Below are 24,914 nucleotides of genomic sequence, written 5' to 3' on the forward strand. Positions count from 1 at the left end.
CAACTGGTCGATCGACTTATTCTGCAGCATAATAGCAATATCTTCTCTTTAACTTGCTTCCTCACGCATCTCGAGACGGTAGTTTCCGAGCTTTGACTCTGCCAATTTCTAAAATGCAACACCGGGGACAGGTTTTGGCTTGTTTACACTACTCTGGGTCCAAGCCTGTATAAGGTACAAAGTAACCCAAAGTAATCCATTCTCGGGAGGATAGTACCTATTTGGTATGTATTATGCATAGAAATGCGTGCTAAAAAAGTAGAAAAAATGTATAAATAAGGCACGCATCAATTTCCCCGTGACCTTTTGTCAAATCAGATAGAAAAAAAAAACAATTTCTTCCATTCCAAAAAGTCTTCTACTTCGTTTAAGGTGGCATAAAATTGATCGACGAGTTGTTAGGCAATTTAATTTGGGATGTGAAAAACTGAAAGTTCTCCAAATATTGAAAATAATGGATAATTTTCCGTTTTATTGAAATTTGTTAGGTTCGATTAGTCTTCCTAACAAATTACTTAATATTCAATAAGTTCGAAACAGTTTTTGTTCTTTGTTCGAAGAAGTTTTCTAGCGAGTATTTTACTTGTTTACCAGCCTTGAAAAGATGTAAAATATTAATGAAGACAAAGCAGATGAATGGTTTTTATTTTATTTTGTTCAAATTTAAAGGAAATTTTCACAAATTAGCATGAGTTTGGAGGAGGATTATAGGAAATATGGTATATGTTGATATATTGACATCAACTAATTAGAGAATATATTATATTACAATATATATCTTATAGAATAATTTAAGGTAGAATAATTGAGAAAGTAATAAAACTAGGTTTAAATATGAGTCTCTACAAATACCGAGTGTATTGTACTTCCAAGGATCATCAAATTATCAATAATACAAATAATTTATGAAATTCTCTCTTCTACTAGAATTGATCATGTTCATAAGAAGGTTGTTCTTTTGGATTTAATTTCAGTTTGCTAAGATTTATTTAAATTTAATTTTTGTAAGTTTTTTCTAGCGAATAAATCATTTCTTTGATAAAAAGTCGTACAATATCTACAAAGGAGGTCAAATTTGTTCGGATATAAATCTATTAAAAAAGAATAAAATATTTAAAAAAAAACAAAGATCTCTAAATTTATTTCAATCCGCTTTTGCTCGTCCTCTATTCTCTCATGAGAGGGTAATTGAAACGTTCGTGCACAGTTTTGGAAAGAATCGATTTTATCTAGCTTGAAAGATTGTAACCCTTTATCTAAAAACATGCACAATACCATATAACAAACCATTAGGGTAATCTCCGGTATCCTTAGTAATAATGACGTAACAATCAAATTTATTTTATTGAGAGAAGAAACCATCAATTTGTTGGGGATCAAAACACTTCTAATTAGAGGACAAAAAACTCTTCCAATTAGTTTAAGTTAGTTTAATTTTCCTTTTTTTTAATTCATGAGCCACATGACAAGTTACATCTTATAAGTTCAGTCTATTTTTTTTTTTTACATAGTTTCCAACCAAAAGAATGGGGTCTAATTACTCTCAACACCTTTTAAATTGAGCAAAAATTATAAAAAAAGGTTACCTATGTAATTTTTTTTTTAGAAAGTATGAAATTCTAATTTTTCTATGCCGTTATACCCACCATTCGTATTGGCGTGTTTCTTCTGTCTACTTTTCCAGTAGCTGCTGTAAACATACAATTTCATACTCACTATAAACACACTATTAGCAGTGGTGTGTTTATTCTGTGTTCCAGGTTTTGAAATCCCGAGCCTATGTTGACACCATTTTAACAAATACTTTCAAAACCAACCCAAAACGACAAATACTTTATTTTTGAGCATTATTTAAAAAAATCGTTCTTGTTCTTTGGGATTTAATTTCAGTTTGCTAAGGTTTATTTCAATTCAATTTTTGTTAGTTTTTTCCATCGAATAGATCCTTTCTTTAATAAAAATTCGTACAAAATCTACAAAGTAGGTCAAATTTGTGCGGATATAAATCTATAAAAAAAGAATAAAATATATATATAATAAAAACAAAGTCCCTAAATTTATTTCACTCCGATTTTGCCCGTCCTCTATTCTTCCATGAGAGGGTAATTGAAACGTGCTCAATTTTGGAAAGAATCGATTTTATCTAGCTTGAAATATTGTAACCATTTATCTGACAACATGCGTAATAGCATATAAAAAACTAATAAGTCCATTATATATATACTTTAACCCCCTATTTTAGCTCGATTTAGTCGATTATTGCATTTCTATTAATGTATTTGTGAGCTAATTCCATGTTCTAGATGATTTTGCTCGTATTCATTGCATTTTGTAGGAAATGAAGCAATCGGTAGCTTTTTCCCAACAAATTAGCATTCACCCAAGTTCACGAGGCTAATGAGAGCAAGTCTTGATCAAGCAAAGGAGTTTCGGGAAGCATAGGGCATTTTGGGAAGAAATTGGAAAACCCGAGCAAGAGGAAGCCAATCTTAGTTGGTGGATATGCAAAAAAATGAAGTCCAAGTAAAAGTGTAACACCCCACGTTAATTGAAGAGGTCAAGTGATAGGCTTAAATGACTAGTGCTTCAAGGGATTGAATGTACTACTCATATCAACAAAGTGCACTTTCTTTTATTAACATCCATGCAAAAGAACTCCACAATTAAGCGTGCTTGGCTGAGAGTAGTCTTAGGATGGGTGACCTCCTGGGAAGGTTCCCCCGATGCGCATGAACGAGGACAAAATGTGCTATAAAGGACCTGTGTTGATCTGTGGGCCATGTACACAGCCTGGTGAGATATCTAAAGTAACCGCTCCCGAACCGGTTTGGGTCGGGGTGTTACAAGTGGTATCAGAGCAACCCTGCGACCGTGCGGTGATCTTCGGGCCTTTGGCCATGGTGTGTGGGTCATGTTTTCGTATGATCACTCACCTAGAGAGGGAGGATTCAGGGTTAGCGGTTATGCTCTCAGGTACAACGAGGACATTGCGTTTTCAAGTGGGGGTTATTGTAATATCCTACGTTAATTGAAGAGGTCCAATGATAGGCTTAAATGACTAGCGCTTAAAGGGATTGAATGTACTACTCATATCAACAAAGTGCACTTTCTTTTATGGTCATCAATGCAAAAGAACTCCACAGTTAAACGTGTTTGGCTGGGAGTAGTCTTAGAATGGGTGACCTCCTGGGAAGGTTCCCGGGATGCGCATGAATGAGGACAAAATACGCTATAAAGGACTCGTATTGATCTGTGGGCCATGTACACAGCCTGGTAAGCTTTCATAAGTAACCGTTCCCGACCCGGTTGGGGCTGAGGTGTTCCAAAAAACCCAAGCCATATGCATGCATTGGATGCCTAAGATGCCTTAGACGGACTCTTAAACACGCTTGCATTGGATTCCATATTGTCATTAAGCATGAAGTTAAGACGGAATTAAGACAAATGATTAAAAAGCCACGACCCAGATCGGGGTGCCCCTATTTCACCTTATTTCCGTTACTCCTTTGGTCCTATATAAAGGGTGTTGATCCGGGACCCCAAACACACTTGATATACACTTCTTACACCTCTTTCCACACACTTTCATATATGTTTTAGTCTTAATTTTAGAATAGATGTAGGTTAGCTTTCCTTTATGTTATTTACATTTCCTTCAGCATTTCAATATTGTACTACAATTTCCATTCAAGCATTTGTTCTTCAATTCCAAGTTTCATTTCCAATTATTAAGGTAATTCTATTTCTTGTATTGTTCATTTATCTCCCTTGTTATTTCCATTATCAATTAGTTATTATGATCACTTTATCATTTGTCATTACTTTAATTATGCAAGAGTAGTTAAAATTGTCTAGGGAATAAGGGAAACCATGCTTAAGTAGTTCTTACAATTGTTGAATTAGGATGTCATAATATCATTTTATTATTTCTTTCGCATGTTTGCTTTGTTTTGTTAATCTTTAATAAATGATCACTATCTTAGATTAAATTCGTTAATTCACTTTTATAAGTCGAGATGCATGAAATTGAATTAGACTAAACATGTATTAGTAGGACGACCTAGTCATAATGAGAGTTCTCTAGGACCGGCCTATGGTTGACAATAAGGTCGAGAGGTGGTTGTCTTTAAGCCTAAACAATTAATAATTTTATCAACTCCTTCGTTTAACTTTAGTATTTACATAATTTGCATGTGTGACCCGACCTCCCTAGACTATTCCTTTATTATTGTTTTTTTTTTGGTGGAATGTGAGTATGTATTATATATATCATAAAAAAAGGTTAAGTACAAGTAATCAAGAAACCATTAAATATAGGTTCTTTTGTCTAAGCCAAATTATCTCAGCCTTGGTCATATGCTGAAAATCTCGTCCTCTGATTCTGGCTTTCACATCTTCTATAATTTGCTCAGAACATTTGCCTGGTCTAGTTATGACCCCTTCAACCCTACACTTGTTTCTTTCCTGCCATATGTGATACATTGCTCCCCAAACCACAGCTGCCTGAACTCCCACCTGCATCTTGGTTCCAGTTCTCTGCAAGCACCAGTCAAGTACTTGACTTTCAGGAAAATGGCAATTCAGTTTCTGGTTGATGCGGCATATAACTTGCTTGCTGTAAGCACACTCAAAAAATAAATGATTTGCCGCTTCAGTAGCCTGAGCACATAAGAAACAACTATCAGCAATGTCCATGCCAAACTGTACCAGCCTGTCATTAGTTCTAAGGGCTCCATGTGCAAATAGCCATCCTAAGAACTGATGCTTAGGCACCACTCAGGCATTCCAGATTAATCTTGCCCATGGCACCTTTGGTTTACTTCCTTTAAGCCATTCATAGCATCTAGCAGTTGAGAATTCCTTGCCTTGCACATCCCACTGCCCATTAGTATAACCAGGGAGCAATTCCTGCTTAACTCTGCAGATTCTTCTCCAGACCCAGCTAGAATTTGCAGTAGGTGTGTAATCCATCCAGTTTGTCCCTTTCAAATAATTATGTTGCACCCAATTAAGCCAGATTGTATTCTTCTGCTCTGCTATACAGTTCACTAACCTCCCAACCATAACTTTGTTCATAGTTTCGTGATCCTTAAGCCCAAAGCCCCCTTCTTCTTTTGGACCGCAGACCTTGTCCCAAGCCACCAAAGGAACTCTTCTATAGTCTGCACTGTTGTCCCACAAGAAAATCCTGCAGGTTGCCTCTATCCTAGCTATGATCCCCTTAGGTTGGACAAACATGGAAGCCCAGTAAGAATGTAGAGAGGAAAGGACTGCATGTACTCCTTTATTATTGTTTATCACAAGTTTACCAACCAAACCAAGCAATTAATTGATAACCGACCTAGATAGACTTCACCCTATAACAACTTATATAGCAAATCTCGTCTCCTTGTGGTCGACCGCTATTACTACATTCATTTGTGTCTAGGGTATTTATCTTTGATTAGGTATACGAGAAGCCTATCAAATTTTTGCGCTGTTGCCGAGGAGCACGGTTTTGTTTGTTAATTAGTTGTTGAATTCTATCTTATTTTATTTTGTCTCGGGGAACACTTGTTCCTTGGGATCTTCTCTATAGATACCTCATTTCTACACCTCCCGCCAACCACCCAGTGATGATTGGGCCGCATGTTTGATACGCGAAACGATTTATGACCATCCGTAAGTTCATCGTCAATTGGAAGCTCAAGCACTCAAGTCAACCTATGGGTCGACATCTACACACCAATACGGTCATTTTGGCAGTAATTAAAGTTCATTTGGAGTCCGGGTAAAAAACCGCTTCATTTTCTAAAAAACTATTTCAATGCCGAGTCGGAATGTTCTAGCATTCTCTAGATATTTATTATTAATTAAAATTAATATTTTAAGTAAATATCTACCGTAATATTGTGTTTTATGGACTAAGGAAGTGTATATCTACCGAAATTCCATAGTAAAACGCGGAAATCTTTCTTGTTGAGGAGGAAACCTCTAGGGAAATGACGTAGCAGGTGCTGCGCCTCTTCGAAGGATCACAACTCGTGTTGTGCCTCTTCTCCAGCCCTCTTTTCGCCTTTTTCAGAATATTTCCGTGATTTGTTTCCATATCCGTGTTATTGCTAAACTCTTCCATATGTTTAGTATAAATAGAGGCCTCCGGCCTCCATATTTGCCACGCTAGTGTTCCGCCCCTTCTCTCTCTGTCTCTTGGCATTCTAGACTACGCTATTGCCTTTCGACGCCTACGTGCTAGATCAATCAACCACATAAGCTCAGATAATTCTGAGTCCCAGTCACGTTGCATAGACCGACCAATTTGACCAACTCCGCCTTTAATCAACCTAATTAATCTACTAAATCCTCTAACGAGAGCACTTTCCACGCATATTCGAGTCGAGCCATCACTAAACGAAAACTTTAATCAATCTCGTTTCATCAAACATGTAAGTCTGAGGGTAAACATAATCATAATCATAATCATGTAAACCGTTGTAATTTCTCGTTTTAAATTTGTTTTATGACTTGCCCAGATACGTGTAACTGGTTAAAACACTTCAATTCGAGTCTAATATCAGTAATTCATCTTAAATCTACCAGCGAACGATAACAGTTTTGCGGTTCTGACTTCACAGCCAGAACCCAGCTCTAGAACAGACGCATGAAATGTTGCGCCTCTTCTAGAGGACGTAACAGATGCTGTGCCTGTTCAGGGTTGGTCGCAGTCTCTGTACTCTTTCTCGCTTTGACGTAGCTCCTAATTACGGTTTAAATCAACTATTATTCATATTATCACCTCTAATATGATATATTTTAATTTTAATTTCATTTTTCTTTTATTTTGTTCTTCGAAATCCCGTCTTCGAGCGTGCCTTTGACGTAGATCAAGTAAATCTTGTAATCCTTGTAATTTTAATTACTTTAATTCATTTATCGCAATTATTATTATGTATGATTTAATTGTATGACATTCGCATGTAATTAATCAAACTTTACTTTGTCCAAATTGTTTGCTAAAATACGTGTTAACCGACATAGTCTAATTTCACATGCTAAGATTAATCCATGTCTGTTACATTACATGTATTACATCGACGACATATCAAATATGAACAATTTCCCTAATCATTAGTAGATGCTGCTATCGAGGCGGGCGGAATTAGGTGTTCGAATTAAAGGACTTCCTAATACGTACCCTCACCCCTTAATGCAGTTATCTATGGACATCCGTGTCCATTGGCATCTTGAGAGTCATTCTAGACATAGAATGCTAAGGGTAACGAGTTCTTAGTGTTCATGTCATTACTTTGTGTCTTGACATGGCACGAGGTATTCGAACGGTTTCCAATTTTTCCCAAACAAATTGGTGGCAACTCCACAAATGCAGGCTTATTCAACCTTTCACCGGTTTCAATGCCTCACAAATCAGTAATGGCCCATGACGTGCTTTGGCAAAACAAGGTTCCGTACGAGAAGTGTCGCCGCCTCAAAACCAGACAAACGCGCGGGTGCGCGCAGCGCGGGTGGCCTATGTCCACAGTTTGGCGACTCCGCTGGGGATGATACACTTACATGTTACCCAGGGTGAAACTTGAACAACGTTAGAGAATAGTTTATACGAGACAGTTGTCTATTTTCATTACTCGACCTTCTTAGGTTGTTTCTTTTGGTCTTCCTAGGCCCTAAACTAACCCATTCCACCAATCGTCCCGTCCGGACAATCCAAATTCATATCTGGCCTAAAGATGGATAGCGATTGACGCCAACCAGACTGCGGTATATACTCATGTTTGTATCGAGAGCTTTCACTTCTTGAGAAAATGGAATAGGAACCGACCTTACTCATGTTTTGCACGGACCTCTCCACAGACCAGGGTTTGATTGCTTGGTATGGAAATCCACCTTGCTAAACCAAAACCCTTTAAATGCACTCAACATACCGTTATAATGCCCAAATGTATGTTTGTATCATGTACGTGATCACCATTTGTAAAACAAAACCATGACGAAATTTTATAAAATAAAATCCTTTTCAAAATGTAAACATTTTCAAAATTGGCCTAAAACAACGTATAATAAGCCGAAACTCTGTCCAAATGTCGAGTCAAACTTCGGGCCTCAAACCCATTTCAAAACTCACTTCGAGTCAGCACACCTACAACTACACTACAGTTGTCTAGGACAAACATTTCAAAATTTGTCATTTTCAAATGCCACTTAACACAGTGGCACACACCCACTTCACGAGTCAAGTCCTTTTTTGAGTAAGTGTGCAAAAAATGGTAGGTTTTGTTTTGAATCGTCGTCGATCTCTTATCCCAGTCCAAAGTGGTGGGAACTAGTCAAGGAAGCGTTAATGGTCGATCTGAACAACCCGCAAATGGTAATGATCAAATTCGAGCTGCACTCCTTCGTCTCCAGACAAGCCAAGACCAAGCTTCTACTCACCTTAATGCTATCGAAGGCCGTATTCTCGCAATAGAAGCTATAATTCCTCCTATCGAGGGTCCCATTCCCGACATGCTCATACACGATAATCTTTCACCCTTTGAACAACCAGAAGTCAATCTTCCACTAGGTCCTACAGACGCTGAAAAGCGACTCCAGTATTTAGAGGAGCAACTAATTTACCTCGAGGGAGATGAAACCTATAGGGAAAACAGTCGCAAATATGAGGCAATAAATGCTCAAATGCCAACTAACATCAACATGACTGACATCCTGAAGTTTAAGGGGCATGAAAACCCTTTGAACCATATTCGTGCATTCAAAGATTACATGTCCATCAAAGGCATTAAGCCAGAGATGTTCTTAAGAATCTTTCCTTCATCTCTTGATACTATTGCTAAGCAATGGTTCTACTCCTTGGATCACGAGAAAATGGACGATGCTGCAATTGAGTTCACCAAGCAGTACGCAGATAATGCTAAAATTCAAGTCAATATGCGCACTCTAGAGGTTCTTACCTAAAATGAGAAAGAAGGGTTCACCGACTTCCTAAGTAGGTGGAGAAAGACTAGCACGCAACTCATCGAACGCCCAGACGAGGCTACTCTTATTGAAAATTTCGTGGACAATTTAAGGCCAATCTATGTGAACCATCTAAGGTACCAAAACATAAAGTCTTTCAAAGACTTAATTGTGCTAGGAACAAGAATTGAAGACGACATCCTTAAAGTACTCTTGTCCAAAATCATAGGTCGCGGATATCAAGGCACAACGAGTCGTTCTTATGGCTCCACTAGCAAGGCCGGCGAGGTCTGTTAGGAAATGTGTCCTCAACAATAGTGCGATCACATGATTTAAATATCATTATTAAATCTCATTACAAGAATACGGAAGGGATGATACATAAATAGTCAACTGGTCCACACATATCGGTAATGATTGGCTGGCTAGAGTTTGACATTACTGTCGTGCGACGGTGGTGATCAGTTGATCCCTTGAGGTCACACCTAAAGGACGATTCCCTTAATTGAAAAGGTTAATTAGTTGTATACCGATACAGATTAATTAATTCCTTAAAATTGAACAATTCAATTTGTGAGAGAGAATATTGATATCTTACTGTAATGGGATTAAATAAGATTTATTTTAGTAATATAAAGCTTTGTTACTAAAATTATTTATTGTTTGAGAAACAATAAAGATAAGAATGAATGGTTAATTATAACTACAAGTTGTGAATTATAATTATATGACCCATTTTATTTATGTGATCAAGTATCACTATTCAATTTGTTGTATGTAATTTAATTAATTCATGAAATGATATTTATGTGATAAATATGCATTAAATTAATTAATAACATGTATCATATAACATGTGACATATTGTGTGACAAGTGACAAATTGACAAAATAAAATGGTAGTCCATTTTACATATGGACCGAAATATTGTAGGTAGTGGAGGATAATGGGTGTAGTATTTTAATGCCTAAAACTATTATAATCATACCTATTATTACATAGACTTACACCTACAATATTGATAAGAACAAAAAGTAAAAGGGAAAGACCATGCATTGGTCTTACACAACCCCTCCAACCGGTTTTGTGAGGTGAATATAGAGAATTTTATTCTCTTAATTTACTTGTCATTTTTTCATTCATATAACACATGCAAAAGTTCATGTATTTTCCTCTCTTCTCTCTCTTTATCTTCATCAAAAAGGATGAGTTTTGATTCAAAATTGTTCAAAAAGATTACTAAAATTATTAATGTAATATATGTGTGTTAGTAATCAATTTTAAGGTAAACCACAATATAAATATCTAGTACATATTAGTTTGTGGGTTTAAGGGATAGTCTTGGGTGCTACTAATTGGAGGGCTTCTAATTTGAAGTCATGAATGTTCATCCATTAATGGAAAGCTCAAGAACTAACAAGAAGGAGATCTTGTTGGTGCCCATATGATGAACGAAATTTATTTGGTGAGAAATTGATTTTCTTATCTTCTTTTGTTTTAGTTTGCATGCATAAGATCTAGAATTTATTTTACGACTTAATAAATTTGAAACATATAAGAATATGTCAAGTATAGAGATATAGATTTCTATTAATCGGTATCATGAGCACAAGGTTGTTTGCATGCAAATCGGTTATTGTTTTTCCGAGTTATATGATTAACAAACAAAACTTATAAATTTTTGTTTATTATGAAATATCACGAAATTTATTATGCATGTTAAAGTTTCTGGTCCTAAAATGTTTTAGGATATTTTGGTTTAACTTATGGATTTTATTGTTCATTTTATATAATATTGGCATTAAAATGTGATTTTTATGATAAAAATGTCATTTTTGGACGAAAATTAGCTAAACTTCGAATTTTTCAGTGGTTTTTGGATATGTTTTCACATATATTATTTTTAGATGATCTGGAAATTTTCCGAATTTTTTGAGTTTTTATGCTCGAAATATGGATTTTTCATGTTAAAAATCGAATTTAAATGAAAAATAGGTTAATATGAGAAATATTTCGAATCTGGTCATAGAAATTTAGTATGTTGTCACATGCAATTTTACAAGATGTGTGTAAAATAATAGGCTATAATGAAGTCTTCATGCATGATTTATGGATTTTTGATGAAAAATAGCATAAATAGTGACTTAATTAGTGAAAATTGCTAAAACATACTTCATGACTAAGGAAAAACGTCACATGTTGCATTTTATTATCTTTTTCAGATCTAAAATTGAAAAGTTGATGAATATAATTTTTCTCATGTTTTTATGATTTTTATTGATAAATTCGATAAACCGCAACATTGTTTTTCCCGATAACTTTCGAAATTTTTAACCTAAGTTTTTGAACATGATGAGTGTCATGGTATTTTTTCCAGAATGTTCATGAGTTTAAATTTCAAATTTCAAATTTATTTGAAATTTTTGTGATTTATTTGAAGTTTATAGCATTTTTATTGTATTTTTAAGTCCATTAATGAACAATTTTAGAAATATGAGTTAATTATGGTCAAATATTTAGTGAAGACTAATTTTGAGTCCTAAGTTTCTTAGGGTAATTAACTTGTGCATGAATATGAATTTATGCAATTTATTGTGATTTTAAAAGGTTGAATCACGCAAATCCGTAAAAACCGTTAAATATACGATATTGGCTCCTTAAAGGCGATTTAGCATAAAATTGGGCATGTTTATACATATTTTAATGCTACATTTTATTTATGATTGTCAAAATTTATTTTAATTAATTTTTGAATTATGTAATTTTACTTAGTATCCTTAGTTTTTAATTGATATTACCCGAAATTTATGGGAATATCGATTCGGTTGTAATTTATTGTGATCTCGTATCACCGTTTTGTAATTTAATAGATTTATTTTTATTTTAATTACAAATGTATAATAGGAAACTATGTAATTTATTTATTTCGGAGTTCCTTGAAGACGGTGTCACTCAAGGAAGACGATACATAAAGACGGTGTTATCTCGAGATGCGTGCCTCAACCGAAGTTCAAGGGACCAATGGAGTTGGTTTCCGAATATGTAATAGTTAAATAGTTTTTCTATTTTAGGAAGGCCATACTAGGATTTTTTTTTTTTATGCTTTGCATTTTATTAATATGTCGCATGCATCGCTAAATCGCCATAACTAAAACATGCATTGTCATTTTATCGAGTTTATCAACCGTGTCAATTACAATTATCGTAGTTCACCGCTTTAGTTCACTTAAAACGTGATAGATAATAAATTGACATGACCTCTCGCTAAAATAAACAATTGAGACTTAGCCTTACCAAAGAGTAGAAACCATGAAAACCTATTTCGTGAGGGAGTGCACTCGACCACACCGGGGTACAAACCTTGTTACGTAGGGGAAGTGGGTGATAAATGTCTATCCACCGAATTCATGTTGATAAGGGATGTATCGGCCACACCGTGCCCAAGTTGATGTGGATTTGAATCATGGACACATTTATTCGAAATTTGGGTTGAACTCAACAAAAGTTTTTTTTTGATAAGGGATGTATCGGCCACACCGTGCCCTTGTCGGATGTGTTTTGGGCTAAAGATAAATGTTAATGTAATTTTATCGACCAAGAGTTCTAAAAGTAGAATCGATTAAAGAGTTAATCCACCGAGTTATATTGATAAGGGATGTATCGGCCACACCGTGCCCAAGTTAATATGAATTTGGATCTTGGAATCATTTATCATAGTTGGGTAGAGGTCACTATGTAAATGCTATACTTGTTTACAAGTATTAATAAAACGATAAATGTCAAGTTTTCCACTATTTCGTTATCATATTGTTCTATTTCTTTACGACAATTCATATACGATATCATTTCGATTTTTTCAAAATCTCCATTAAAACATCGTAACTAAAGACAAATATGAATTTGCTTCTAAAACGTCAAATGAACCATTGCTAAGGATCTCTTGTAAAGAGCATAGATTAAAGTTATTCATTATCAAACAGGTTTTTGATTCTAGACTAACACATCTACTTACAATGGATTGTTTTTCATGTACTTAAATGAATTAAGTACCTTGAAGCGATAAATTGTTTTGGTAATTAGTTTTGTCAAGAATTCGTAATTGACCAAAATAACGCAACCACTTCAATGAAAGTTTTAAGACTAAAACGAACAAATTAAGAGTGATCTTCATGAATTCAATTTTGCTTCTCAAAGCAAAGATTCATTAAAATAAGTGGGAGCATTCTCTTAAACCGTTAAGATGAGGACGAGGTTCAAGAAGTAAAGATTATAATGGAATTGATACAAGGTAATGTTAAAGGTAAAGTTGTTGAGAATAACGATACTAAACCTATCAATCCCGACCGATAAAGTTTTCATTGTCTTAAATGTTGGACACTAGAAAGGAAACTACCCCAAATTATTGAAGAATCAACAAGTTAGTTGTGGGACATCTAATGGGACCTTCTTCTTTAAATGTTTATTTGATTAAACATAAATTTTGCTAGAACTATTTCGTCAATATTAGAAACCAGTGGAGGTTTTCATCATTATGTTTGATACATAGGATGATTAGAATATGACGACTAGCAATAATGAAATCGAGAGATAGAGTCATTGTATACTCAATCTAGTTTTTGGGTTTATAGTTGTACTTAATTATGACTATTAAGTACATAAACTCTAAATAAGAATACAAACTTGTTAAGATACAAAAGAGGTTTCACTTTTGTGATCCTATACACCACGATTTGATGTATGGCTAGCCCATTATCAAGGTGATTATATTCTAAACCAAACTAGAATGATATATGATGAAGATGATACAAGACTCAAATTGGTAACCCAAGATTAAACCTTAAATTCTGGAATGATGAACGCAAAGAGTTATCGAGTACTCTTGAAACCATTAGATTGTTAATGGTATATGCGTATCTTGTATTCAAAGCAAGATGTCTCGTGCCTTTTGGTTGAAAAGGAGATCGAGGTTGTAAATCATTGATCCATAATAGGTTGATCATTTTCTTTTACCAACAATTTAAGTTGATGCTAATGTGTTCACTTAATAAGGTAAATAGAGAAATCTTTGAAGACGATCAAAGAGTTCAAGGAATCACGATTTAGTCGTGATAAGGGTTATCAAAGTGAAGACTTTGATATAAGCCAAATAAAATATGATACAGTATCACAGGTTAATCTCTCTTAACACGCATTGTGGGATAATGTGTGGTTGGATAAAGAATTCAAACGCTAATCGATATAGTTTGGACTTCAATCAAGTCACTTTGAGTTACTTGATCCTTTTGGGGATTTTATCATTTTGTCCAAATTATTTTTCCACTAATCATATGAGATATGAAATGATAATGTACCATGTTTGTAAGCTTACACAAGAAACAAATGCTCATTTTTCCCTTTCAATTGTCACGAGTGCGACGGGTTTGCGGCTCGTGAAGCTGTCTTTCTAAAATACAAGTTTATTTCTAGAAGACAGAGTGGGAGAAATTATTCAAGAGCCAAAAACAATGTTATGTCGCAAGAAACTGGTCTTTCTTGGCTACATGAGACGTTTCGTGTAAAAAATTGTTTCTTCAAAACCTAGGAGGTTAAAATTCATCACTTGTTGAAAATGATGAATTCATGCTACTTTTAAGAAAGTAAAGAGCTTATAACTTACAAAAGAAATCATTTGATTCAAGTTGATTACTTCTAGAAAGTAATGAACATATGACTTACATAAGAGTGTTTAAGTCACAACTCAATACAAGGCTTAGAGCCATGAGAATCCGAAATAAAAGGCTTGATTAGTGACAAAGGGTTTTGCACTAATAAAGACAGATTTCAAGGTTTGATTGGTTGCAAATAGTTTTGCACCAGTTGAAATGCTTAAGTCTATTTGGATCTTCTTAGGGATTGTGTTTCATTATTATGAAATACATAGCGAATGAATCTAAAACCCACTTCTTCAATTAGAAGGAATGTATTCAATACATGTCTCGAGTTTAGTAGATTCTTGCAATCCTAAGAGAATGTGAAACTTAAGAGAGAATCTTAAGTAGGACATCAATGAGTTGGAATCAATGTTTTGATCATGTTATAAAACTTTTCTCGATAAGTCGAGAAGTTGTGTTTATACATGGAGTTTAGTGGGAGTTACGGAAATTTTAATAGTCTTATATGTGGATGACATTTTGATCATTGTGAATGATTTAAGACTTTGGAGAAATATAATACATCTTTAATATCCGGATTTATGAAGATAAATCCACATGATATTAGCGTCAATAAGAAGTCTTATGTTGATAAGATTCATGACTAGTTCAATTAAATTGAACATATTTGATTGATTTCATTTGCTTCCGCTGCCAGATCAATTAAATGAGTAATGATGTATAACACTTCATATACTTTGAGTATGAAGAATTATTTTCAAAATCGAATTTAAGTAATCTTTACCAAGTAAGCCATAAAGATTACCCTTAAGTGCTTGCAGAAGCATTAAGGCTATGATGCAAAGTGTTTATGATGCAATTTTGTGTAAGGGTGTTACACAAGTGACAATTGACAATTAAGATTGCACATGGTTTCCGACAAAACCATAATCAAAACACATTAGGATGGTTAAGATACCATTGTGGCAATGTTAATTAAGAAGTAGATTTTCTAGAATCGTTCTAGGCAATAAAGAACAATGAGAGATATTTATAACGGAAATTGAGTAAACTTGCAATCATGAGATGTGCAAGAAGGATGAGTCCCCCACACTGTGAAAACAGTGGGAGCTATTCTTAGGCTAGAGGGCCTATGTCTTGATTAGATCTCGACACGTACTCAGAAAGTTTTGTAATGCAAATATATACATTACAAAGGAAAACAAGTATGTAGTAAGGTTGAGTAAGGTACAAGAAGTTGATAAAACCTACTAACCAAAGCCTTCTCAAAGGCTAAACATGATGAGTCATGTCATTTAAATTGAATTGAAATGAACAACTACGTACAAGATCAAATTAGATTATAGAACATGAATAATAATTAGGCATTGACTATTCATATGTGATAATCGCATTTGTCGTTCGAATTTTACTTTAAAACTCTTTTGTTATACTTTGTTACATCCAAACGGGTTGTAGAGACAACATTGAACCCCGTTAAAGTGAACACGGATTAACATGGTATTCGCCCATAGTCACTTGTATGAGGTGACGTCTCGAAGTGACTAGAGTGTGGTGCGATTGATGGCAAGTTCAAGTGCCATAGAGTCATGTGACATGACTAGTCGATCACATAGGCAGACTGTTAGGAACACTTTGTCGGGCAGTGACCGCTTATAGAGTTCTGGCAAATTTATATAGCCTGGTCGTGGCGAGAGCTACTATAGTATTCTAATGAGTCGATTCTTTTGACTAAAGACTATTCGCCTAAGATGGCACAATTTCAGATTAACTTTGATTTGTGTTACTACGACCTTCGTAAATGGGGTAAAATGGGCATATTTTGGGTTATGATGGCCGTGACTAGTCGAAGGAAATAAGTGCGATAGGAATTGTCCACCCCCTTGTCAGGGTTAAAACAATATCTCAGGGCCACTCGAGGAGTAATGAACTGGAAATGCGTGGCCACGCTCGGAAGGTATCTATGACAGATAAATCCGGTCAATCAGTTATTCTCCAGATCGAGGAAACCACTCTCGATATGATCACTTGCAAGTACGACCCGAAAGACACCTTGCATTGAGTGGGAGATAGTATTAGGACAAGAGAATTGGTGACGCACACTTGTCGAGGACAAGTGGGAGATTGTTAGGAAATATGTCCTCAATAATAGTGCGATCACATGATTTAAATATCATTATTAAATCTTATTACAAGAATACGGAAGGGATGATACATAATATATATAGTCAACTGGTCCACACATATCGATAATGATTGGCTCGCTAGAGTTTGACATTACTGTCGTGCGACGGTGGTGATCAGTTGATCCCTTGAGGTCACACCTAAAGGACGATTCCCTTAATTGAAAAGGTTAATTAGTTGTATACCGATACAGATTAATTAATTCCTTAAAATTGAACAATTCAATTTGTGAGAGAGAATATTGATATCTTAATATAATGGGATTAAATAAGATTTATTTTAGTAATATAAAGCTTTGTTACTAAAATTATTTATTGTTTGAGAAACAATAAAGATAAGAATGAATAGTTAATTATAACTACAAGAAGTTGTGAATTATAATTATATGACCCATTTTATTTATGTGATCAAGTATCACTAGTCAATTTGTTGTATGTAATTTAATTAATTCATGAAATGATATTTAGGTGATAAATATGCATTAAATTAATGAATAACATGTATCATATAACATGTGACATATTGTGTGACAAGTGACAAATTGACAAAATAAAATGGTAGTCCATTTTACATATGGACCGAAATATTGTAGGTAGTGGAGGATAATGGGTGTATTATTTTAATGCCTAAAATTATTATAATCATACCTATTATTACATAGCCTTACACCTACAATATTTATAAGAACAAAAAGTAAAAGGGAAACACCATGCATTGGTCTTACACAACCCCTCCAACCGGTTTTGTGAGGTGAATATAGAGAATTTTATTCTCTTAATTTACTTGTCATTTTTTCATTCATATAACACATGCAAAAGTTCATGTATTTTTCTCTCTTCTCTCTCTTTATGTTCATCAAAAAGGATGAGTTTTGATTCAAAATTGTTCAAAAAGATTACTAAAATTATTAATGTAATATATGAGTGTTAGTAATCAATTTTAAGGTAAACCACAATATAAATATCTAGTACATATTAGTTTGTGGGTTTAAGGGATAGTCTTGGGTGCTACTAATTGGAGGGCTTCTAATTTGAAGTCATGAATGTTCATCCATTAATGGAAAGCTCAAGAACTAACAAGAAGGAGATCTTGTTGGTGCCCATATGATGACCGAAATTTATTTGGTGAGAAATTGATTTTCTTATCTTCTTTTGTTTTAGTTTGCATGCATAAGATCTAGAATTTATTTTACGACTAAATAAATTTGAAACATATAAGAATATGTTAAGTATAGAGATATAGATTTCTTTTAAGGTCAACCTTGTCAAATCATCTACTAAGAAGAATAACCCGCAAAGGAAGTTCACCAACGTTGGTGACTCGTACTCCAATGCTCTAAAAAGATTGATGAAACAAGGCAAACTCCAACCCAGAGGACCTACACCTGACCCAGAGAAGAAGTCTAGGTTCTGGGATAAGAATGCCTACTACGAGTACCATAGAGGTAAAGGGCATGATACAAAGAATTGCTTCAAATTGAAGCATGCCATTCAGGATATGATTGAAGATGGGCTCTTGCCTATACCTCCTGCAAGCAAGCCTAGTAATACTCAGAATCCTCTTGGAATTCTGATGATCATAGATGAGGAATCCACCTTGGATTGTTCACACCTCATTTCTCCAGCTGAAGATGAGATCAATGCACTAGAAAATGAGGAGGCAGCGCAGGATGAGATCATTACCATGATACTTCAAGACGACCATTTCAACCCTACAGCACTAGTCACTGACACCAGCTCAAATCAGCAGAAATGATGGAGAAAATCGATCAAGTGGACCAATAATCAAGGATAACTCTTCAAGGTCACTACTGGAGAAGGAGAGATGTTCAAAGGGGAACCCGAAGACGATGAATTCGAGTCAGAGTCCGAATCAGAGTCGAGTCGGAACCTAAGTCTAGAAAAGTCGCTAGAGAGTCAACTTTTATCGTCACTCCCCACCCTTTTGTTTCTCCTAGCATAATTATCGCCTAGTAACAGTAGCTTGGGGAATGTCCCAGTAACTGTCGCATTACCGCCACTGACTACTGCGCAGATGGCTTCTTTGTTTCAGCTACTTTCAAAGATTAATATGAATAAATCTGATTTACCTTACTCCTTGTGTTATTCTAAGTGCAATTCTATTTATAATGATAATGAGGATGATCCTGACCCAGACTCAATCAAATTACCTCCCTATATAATTAAAGAAGAACTAGAAGTGGCACCAATTATGGAAAACACCGAACCTATCAACGTAGGAACGGAATTAGAACCCCAAGAACATAGGATAGGGACGAACCTAGATCCAACTGAAAGGGCCAATTTCATCGACATTCTACACGAATTCAAAGACGTCTTCGCTTGGTCTTATAAGGACATGCCAGGGATCGACAGGGATATTGCAGAACATCGCATTCCAATTAAGCCAGGTTTTAAACCTGTAAAACGAAAGCTTCGTCGGATAAGGTCAGAGTGGGCTCTTAAGATTAAAGAAGAAGTTGATAAGCAATTAAAAGCAGGATTCATCAAATTTTCCAAGTATTCACACTTAGTGGCTAATATAGTCCCCGAACCTAAAAAGGATGGACGAATCCGGGTTTGTGTTGATTTCAGAGACTTGAACAAAGCTAGTCCTAAAGACGACTTTCCTCTATCATACATCGACATATTGGTAGATAATACATCAGATCACGCGTTGTTTTCCTTCATGGATGAGTATGCAGGGTATAACCAAATCAAAATGGCCAAAGAAGATATGCACAAGACAGCCTTCGTCACTCAGTGGGGCACATACTTCTATACTGTTATGCCATTCGTGCTAATCAATGTTGAGGCTACGTACCAATGCAGTGCGACTAATTTGCTACATGACATGATGCATAAAGAGGTGTAGGTGGACATGGACGATATGATCGTCAAATATAAGGATAGAAAAGGGCACATCGCCAACCTTCGCAAGTTCTTCCTCATATTGCGCAAATATAACATGAGGCTCAATCCTCATAAATCTGCATTCGAAGTAACGTCAAGCAAGCTTCTGGGATACGTTGTCAGCCAGAGGGGGGTAAAAATTGATCCATCCAAGATCAAGGCCTTAATCGAGATGCCACAACCCCAAACGGAAAAAGAGGTTATAGGATTCCTGGGCAAAGTGTTGTACATAAGTCGATTCATATCAAAACTCAATATGATTTACAAACCTATCTTCAAAAAGCTCAAGAAAACGGACCATACCATATGGGACGATGACTGTCAAAAGGCATTTGACAGGATAATGGAGATATTGGCTAAGCCACCAGTGCTAATGCCTCCCCAACAAGATCAACCTCTTCGTTTATATCTCATAGTTACCGAAACAGCCATGGGGCCTATGCTCGCACAGACTGTTGGAAAATAAGAAAGGGATATCTATTACCTTAGTAATAAGTTCTTGGAGTACGAAAGTAAGTATACACCTCTCGAGAAGACATGCCTCGCTCTTGTGTGGGCAATAAAGAATCTACGCCATTACATGCTCGGCTACTCGGTCAAAGTGTATTCTAAAATGGATCCCGTCAAATACCTCTTCGAGAAACCTGTCCTCATTGGATGCTTGGAAAGATGGACCTTAATGCTCTCAGAGTTCAATCTCAAATACGTACCTTTGAAAGTCATAAAGGGACGTGTCGTGGCTGAATTCTTCGCATATAATCCTATCAACGATACGCAAGCAATAGACATATGGTCGTTTCCAGATGAGGATATTTTACAAACCAGTATGGATTCGTGGGATCTTTACTTTTTCGGGCTTCCAATTTGAGAGGATTTGGAATATGAGTGTTATTTATTTCTCCTGAAGGCGAGCATAAACCACTTTCTGTCAAACTCGACTTCGAGGTGACAAATATTACAACAGAGTATTAAGCTTGCCTCATTGGTCTACAAGCAGCGGTGAGTTTCGGCATGAAGAACTTTCGAGTTCACGCGGACTCGTCTTTAATCATTAACCAAATCACTGGGTCTTGGAAAATTCGAAGTGAAAGTCTAGCACCCTATCAGACTAGGATAGATCCGATTGGTCAATTCTTCGATCAGGTTACTTATTTACACCTGCCTCGCAAAGAAAATTAGTTTGCGGACGCTCTTACAAAACTCGCATCACTGATTAATATGCCAGACAACATGGTTGAAATGCCTTTGTGCATCGAACGGCGATCAGAGCCAACTAATGTGACCATAATTAGAGCATATTTAGTCCCCGAATTAGCCTTGTTCCTATGCTTTTTAGTGCATATTTGGGTCATTTATTGTCTTTAGTTCTTTGTTTTGCATATTCTTTGAGGTTTTGATCCCTTCGTAGGAAAGGAGTGCAAACCTTGCATTTTCATGGCAAAATGAGGCTAAATTGATTGAATTCAATGACCAAGCATCAAGAAGAGACAACATTAGAAGGCCTTTGTACATACTATAGTAGATGGAAAATGATGAGAAAAGATCCTTGCATCCCCGAGGAAATCCCCAAGGATTTTATGAAGAAAAAGGAAGAAAAGAAGAAGAAACAAGACTGCCTAACAATCCGTGCAGATTATCTAGAAGACGCCCGTCTTCACTCCACTATCCGTGCGTCTTCACCCCCAAGACGCCCGCGCAAAAGCTCCAGAAGACGCCCGTCTTCACCACCTGGACGCCCGGGCAGAGACCGCCAAATCCACCCGTCCCGTGCTAAAGACGCCCAGATTCCCAGACAGTCCCATTTCGTCTTCTTCAAGCTTCAAGGAAGGATGCACATATTTTTCTAAAGACCGGAGTCTCCCTAGAGACCGGAGTATTCCAAAAGAGACTGGAGTTTCCTCAACAAAGGACTTAATCATCATTTAAGCCCTTAGTTAACCCTAATTCATACACCTAATCCCCACTATAAATACCCCATTAGTCTAATTAGAAGACCATGTTCTTCTTAGCAATCTTTAGAGTAGTTAATATCAATCAAATCTCTCTTTAATATTGTAATCAACAATTAATCAAGTTTTAATACAAGTTTTATTTCCTTAATCTCTCTCTTGTTCATCCTTTATTTTGGGTAATTGAAGATTATTTGGATTATTATTGGGAGATTGACAACCTCTCAATCAAGCATCAAGTACTACTTTCTTTGCTTTATTATTGGAATCATTAGTAGGTATAATTCTCTTAATCCCTCTTTAATTATTGTTAATCACTTTCATTTATTCATCATGTTTCACTTTGTTGGTATGATTGACAACCTTGCTAGCATGTTCAACATGATAATGAGTGAGTAGTTACCATAGCAAGGGTTAATGGGTAATTAGGGGAAACCAACGTGGGGGATGATTCATGCTTAAATTAATATGCTTTCATAGTTTATTTGCTTGCTTGTTGTGATCTCAACTTATGCACATGATATGTTTGATGAAATGTGAGCCTATGAATCCTTGCATTTTTTACCCATCACCTATCTTTTCAATGAGACTTGTAAGACATAAACCAACTCGAGTCTCATTAGACCATGCTTATTGTTGAGTAGGGAAGATTAAGTCGACTTGTAGGTGTTGTACAATCTAATCGATTCGGCACCGGGACCCAAGATTTCCTAGGATTGTAAGCTATAAACCAACTCGATCCATCACAACAATAATTGCTTGCTTATAACTTGAGAATATGTTTGTATGATCAATTCCCATGAATCCCCTATGATCCCATGACACCCTAGTGCCTTTTATCAATTGTTTACATCCCTTTTAATTCATCTTGCTTGTTTACTTTCATTGCTATTTAGTTTAGTGATCTTCTACTTCAACCGCAATTGAGACACCCTTAAGACACCACTAGTTGCAATAGAAATCTCATCTCAATTCCCGTCCCTTGGGATCCGACCTTTACTTGCCTCTTTACTAATTGTAGAGTTGTTTGTGAAGTTATAAATTGTGTTTTGGTCTAGGTGCTCCTAACGACAAGTAACCGACTAGTAATCCACGACCAAAAAATGGCGCCCTTGCCGGGGACGGTGTTAACTTGATTTAGATTTTCTTATATTGTTATTAGTTGTGTATTTATTTGCCTTGGGGAAGTAAAACTCCTAAAGGTTTGTTCTAATTGTTTTCGAGTTGTTTGATATTTTGCATGTCTAGAAGGTCACAAGGTGACTTGTTACCCTTTGATCGCGAAATTGAAAGAACTTTGACAACCAATAGGAGACTTGCTAGGAGAACGTTGAGAGGTATTGGTGAGGTTGTAGATATTCAACAAAATACTATTGAGTTCATCAACCCTTTTGCAAGAGAAGGTGAGGAGAACCCAACACAAAATCCAACACAAAATCAACCCACAATGCCTAACTTTTCATCACATTCCGTACCCACCGAGGAGAACCTACCCAATGGTACTCCCACACCACAACATCTAACCGGAAATTTTATTGCCAAATCCGCATTTATCCAATTAGTCGAAAGAAGCCAATTTGGGAGGATGCCTAGTGAAGACCCTCATTCTCATATGGAGACTTTTTGTTATTATTGTGATGCGGCGATTTCTCAAACTGGTGTAACTCAAGACCAAATTCGATGGGTCTTATTTCCTTTTTCTCTAATTGGCACCGCAAAACAATGGTTGAAAGGCCTTGATAAGGCTACTCTCGGAATTGATTCTTGGAAAAAGTTGGCTCTAGCTTTCTACAAAAAGTTCTATCCACCGGAAAAGACTAACATGCTAAGGGCTCAAATCACGGGCTTTAAGCAAAGGGATGAAAAATCTTTGTATGAACCTTGGGAGCGATTCAAGGGAATTTGTCGCTCATGTCCTCACCATGGACTTAGCGAGTGGTTCTTGGTACAAAAATTTTGGAACGGTCTTTATGAAGATTCAAGGAACCTTCTCAACATGGGATCAAATGGAATGTTCACCGAAGTTGATGACAATCAAACTTGGAACAAAATTGAGGAAATGGCGGTCCATAACTCACAATATAGTAGACCTCGCAAGGCTACTAGAGGAGGAAGCATGAAGTGGACTCCATTACTCAATTGGGTGCTCAACTTAGTGCTCACATTGATACCATCAATTTGAAGTTTGAAAAAGCTATGGCTAGACTTTAAGAAGCCTCAAAATCACCAAAGCATCATGTTAATGCCATGACGGCATCTTCATCAATCCCAAGTGGGATATGTGAAAATTGTGGAACTTTGGGACATGACCAAAGTGAATGTAGGGGAACAAATGAACAAGTGAATGCTTTCCAAGCATACAAGAGTGGTACCCCTTATTCAAACTATTACAATGAAAACACCAAATTCCATCCAAATCTCTCATACAAAAGCCAAAATGTTCAAAACCCTCAACCAACATACACCCCACCTCCCATGAGAAACCAAAATCAAAGACCCTTTTACAACCAAAACCAAGGTTACCAAAATCAAACTCCATACAATCAACAAAATGACCAAGGTTCTGATGTTCAAAAAGCGGTCCTCCAAATGCAAAAGAATCAACAAGAGTTTTTCACTCAAATGCAAAAGGATAGTCAAGCAAAGGAAATCACCATCAACAACATCCTAGCTCACACCAAAATGTTGGAAACCCAATTGAATCAACTAGCATCTTCAAGCTCACAAAGACAAAATGGGCAATTACCACCTCAAAGTAATCCCCCAAGACATGAAACGGTTAGTGCCATTCACTTGAGGAGTGGTACAAGGTATGAAGCATCGAAGAAGCAAGATGAGGATGAAGTTGTGGAAGCTAGTGACAAAGAAGAAATTGTGCAAAACTCCAAGGATGGAGAACCATCGAAAGAAGAAATTTCAAAGAAAAATGAAGACAAGGTCAAGGAGAAGGAGCCCATTGTGATTAGACTTCCTTTTCCGAGTCGTCAAGCCAAGCCCAAATTTGATGACCAACTTCGAAAATTTATGGAAATTGTGAAGAATTTGGAAGTCTCAATTCCTTTCACGGAATTAATCAATCACGTGCCGGCCTATGCAAAATATATGAAAGACATCCTCACAAAGAAGAAGTCGATCCGGAAGCTTGAGACTATCGCCTTCACTAAGGTGAGTAGTGCAATACTTCAAGGGAGTTCACCTCCAAAACTCAAAGATCCGGGAAGCTTCTCAATACAGTGTACCATTGGCGACACCACGATCAACAAAGCCT

The 24,914-nt window shown here is 36.2% G+C and overlaps 1 non-coding gene across 1 annotated transcript; it reads right to left on the minus strand.

Moving 5' to 3' along the window:
• Positions 1-23,468: 23,468 nt before the first annotated feature.
• On the minus strand, positions 23,469-23,575 carry LOC141644814 (small nucleolar RNA R71). Its single transcript, XR_012544419.1, has one exon. It is a non-coding gene; the product is annotated as a small nucleolar RNA R71 (small nucleolar RNA).
• Positions 23,576-24,914: the final 1,339 nt, after the last annotated feature.

The sequence above is a fragment of the Silene latifolia genome, chromosome 2 (genome assembly GCF_048544455.1).
Source record: "Silene latifolia isolate original U9 population chromosome 2, ASM4854445v1, whole genome shotgun sequence".
Lineage (NCBI taxonomy): Eukaryota > Viridiplantae > Streptophyta > Magnoliopsida > Caryophyllales > Caryophyllaceae > Silene > Silene latifolia.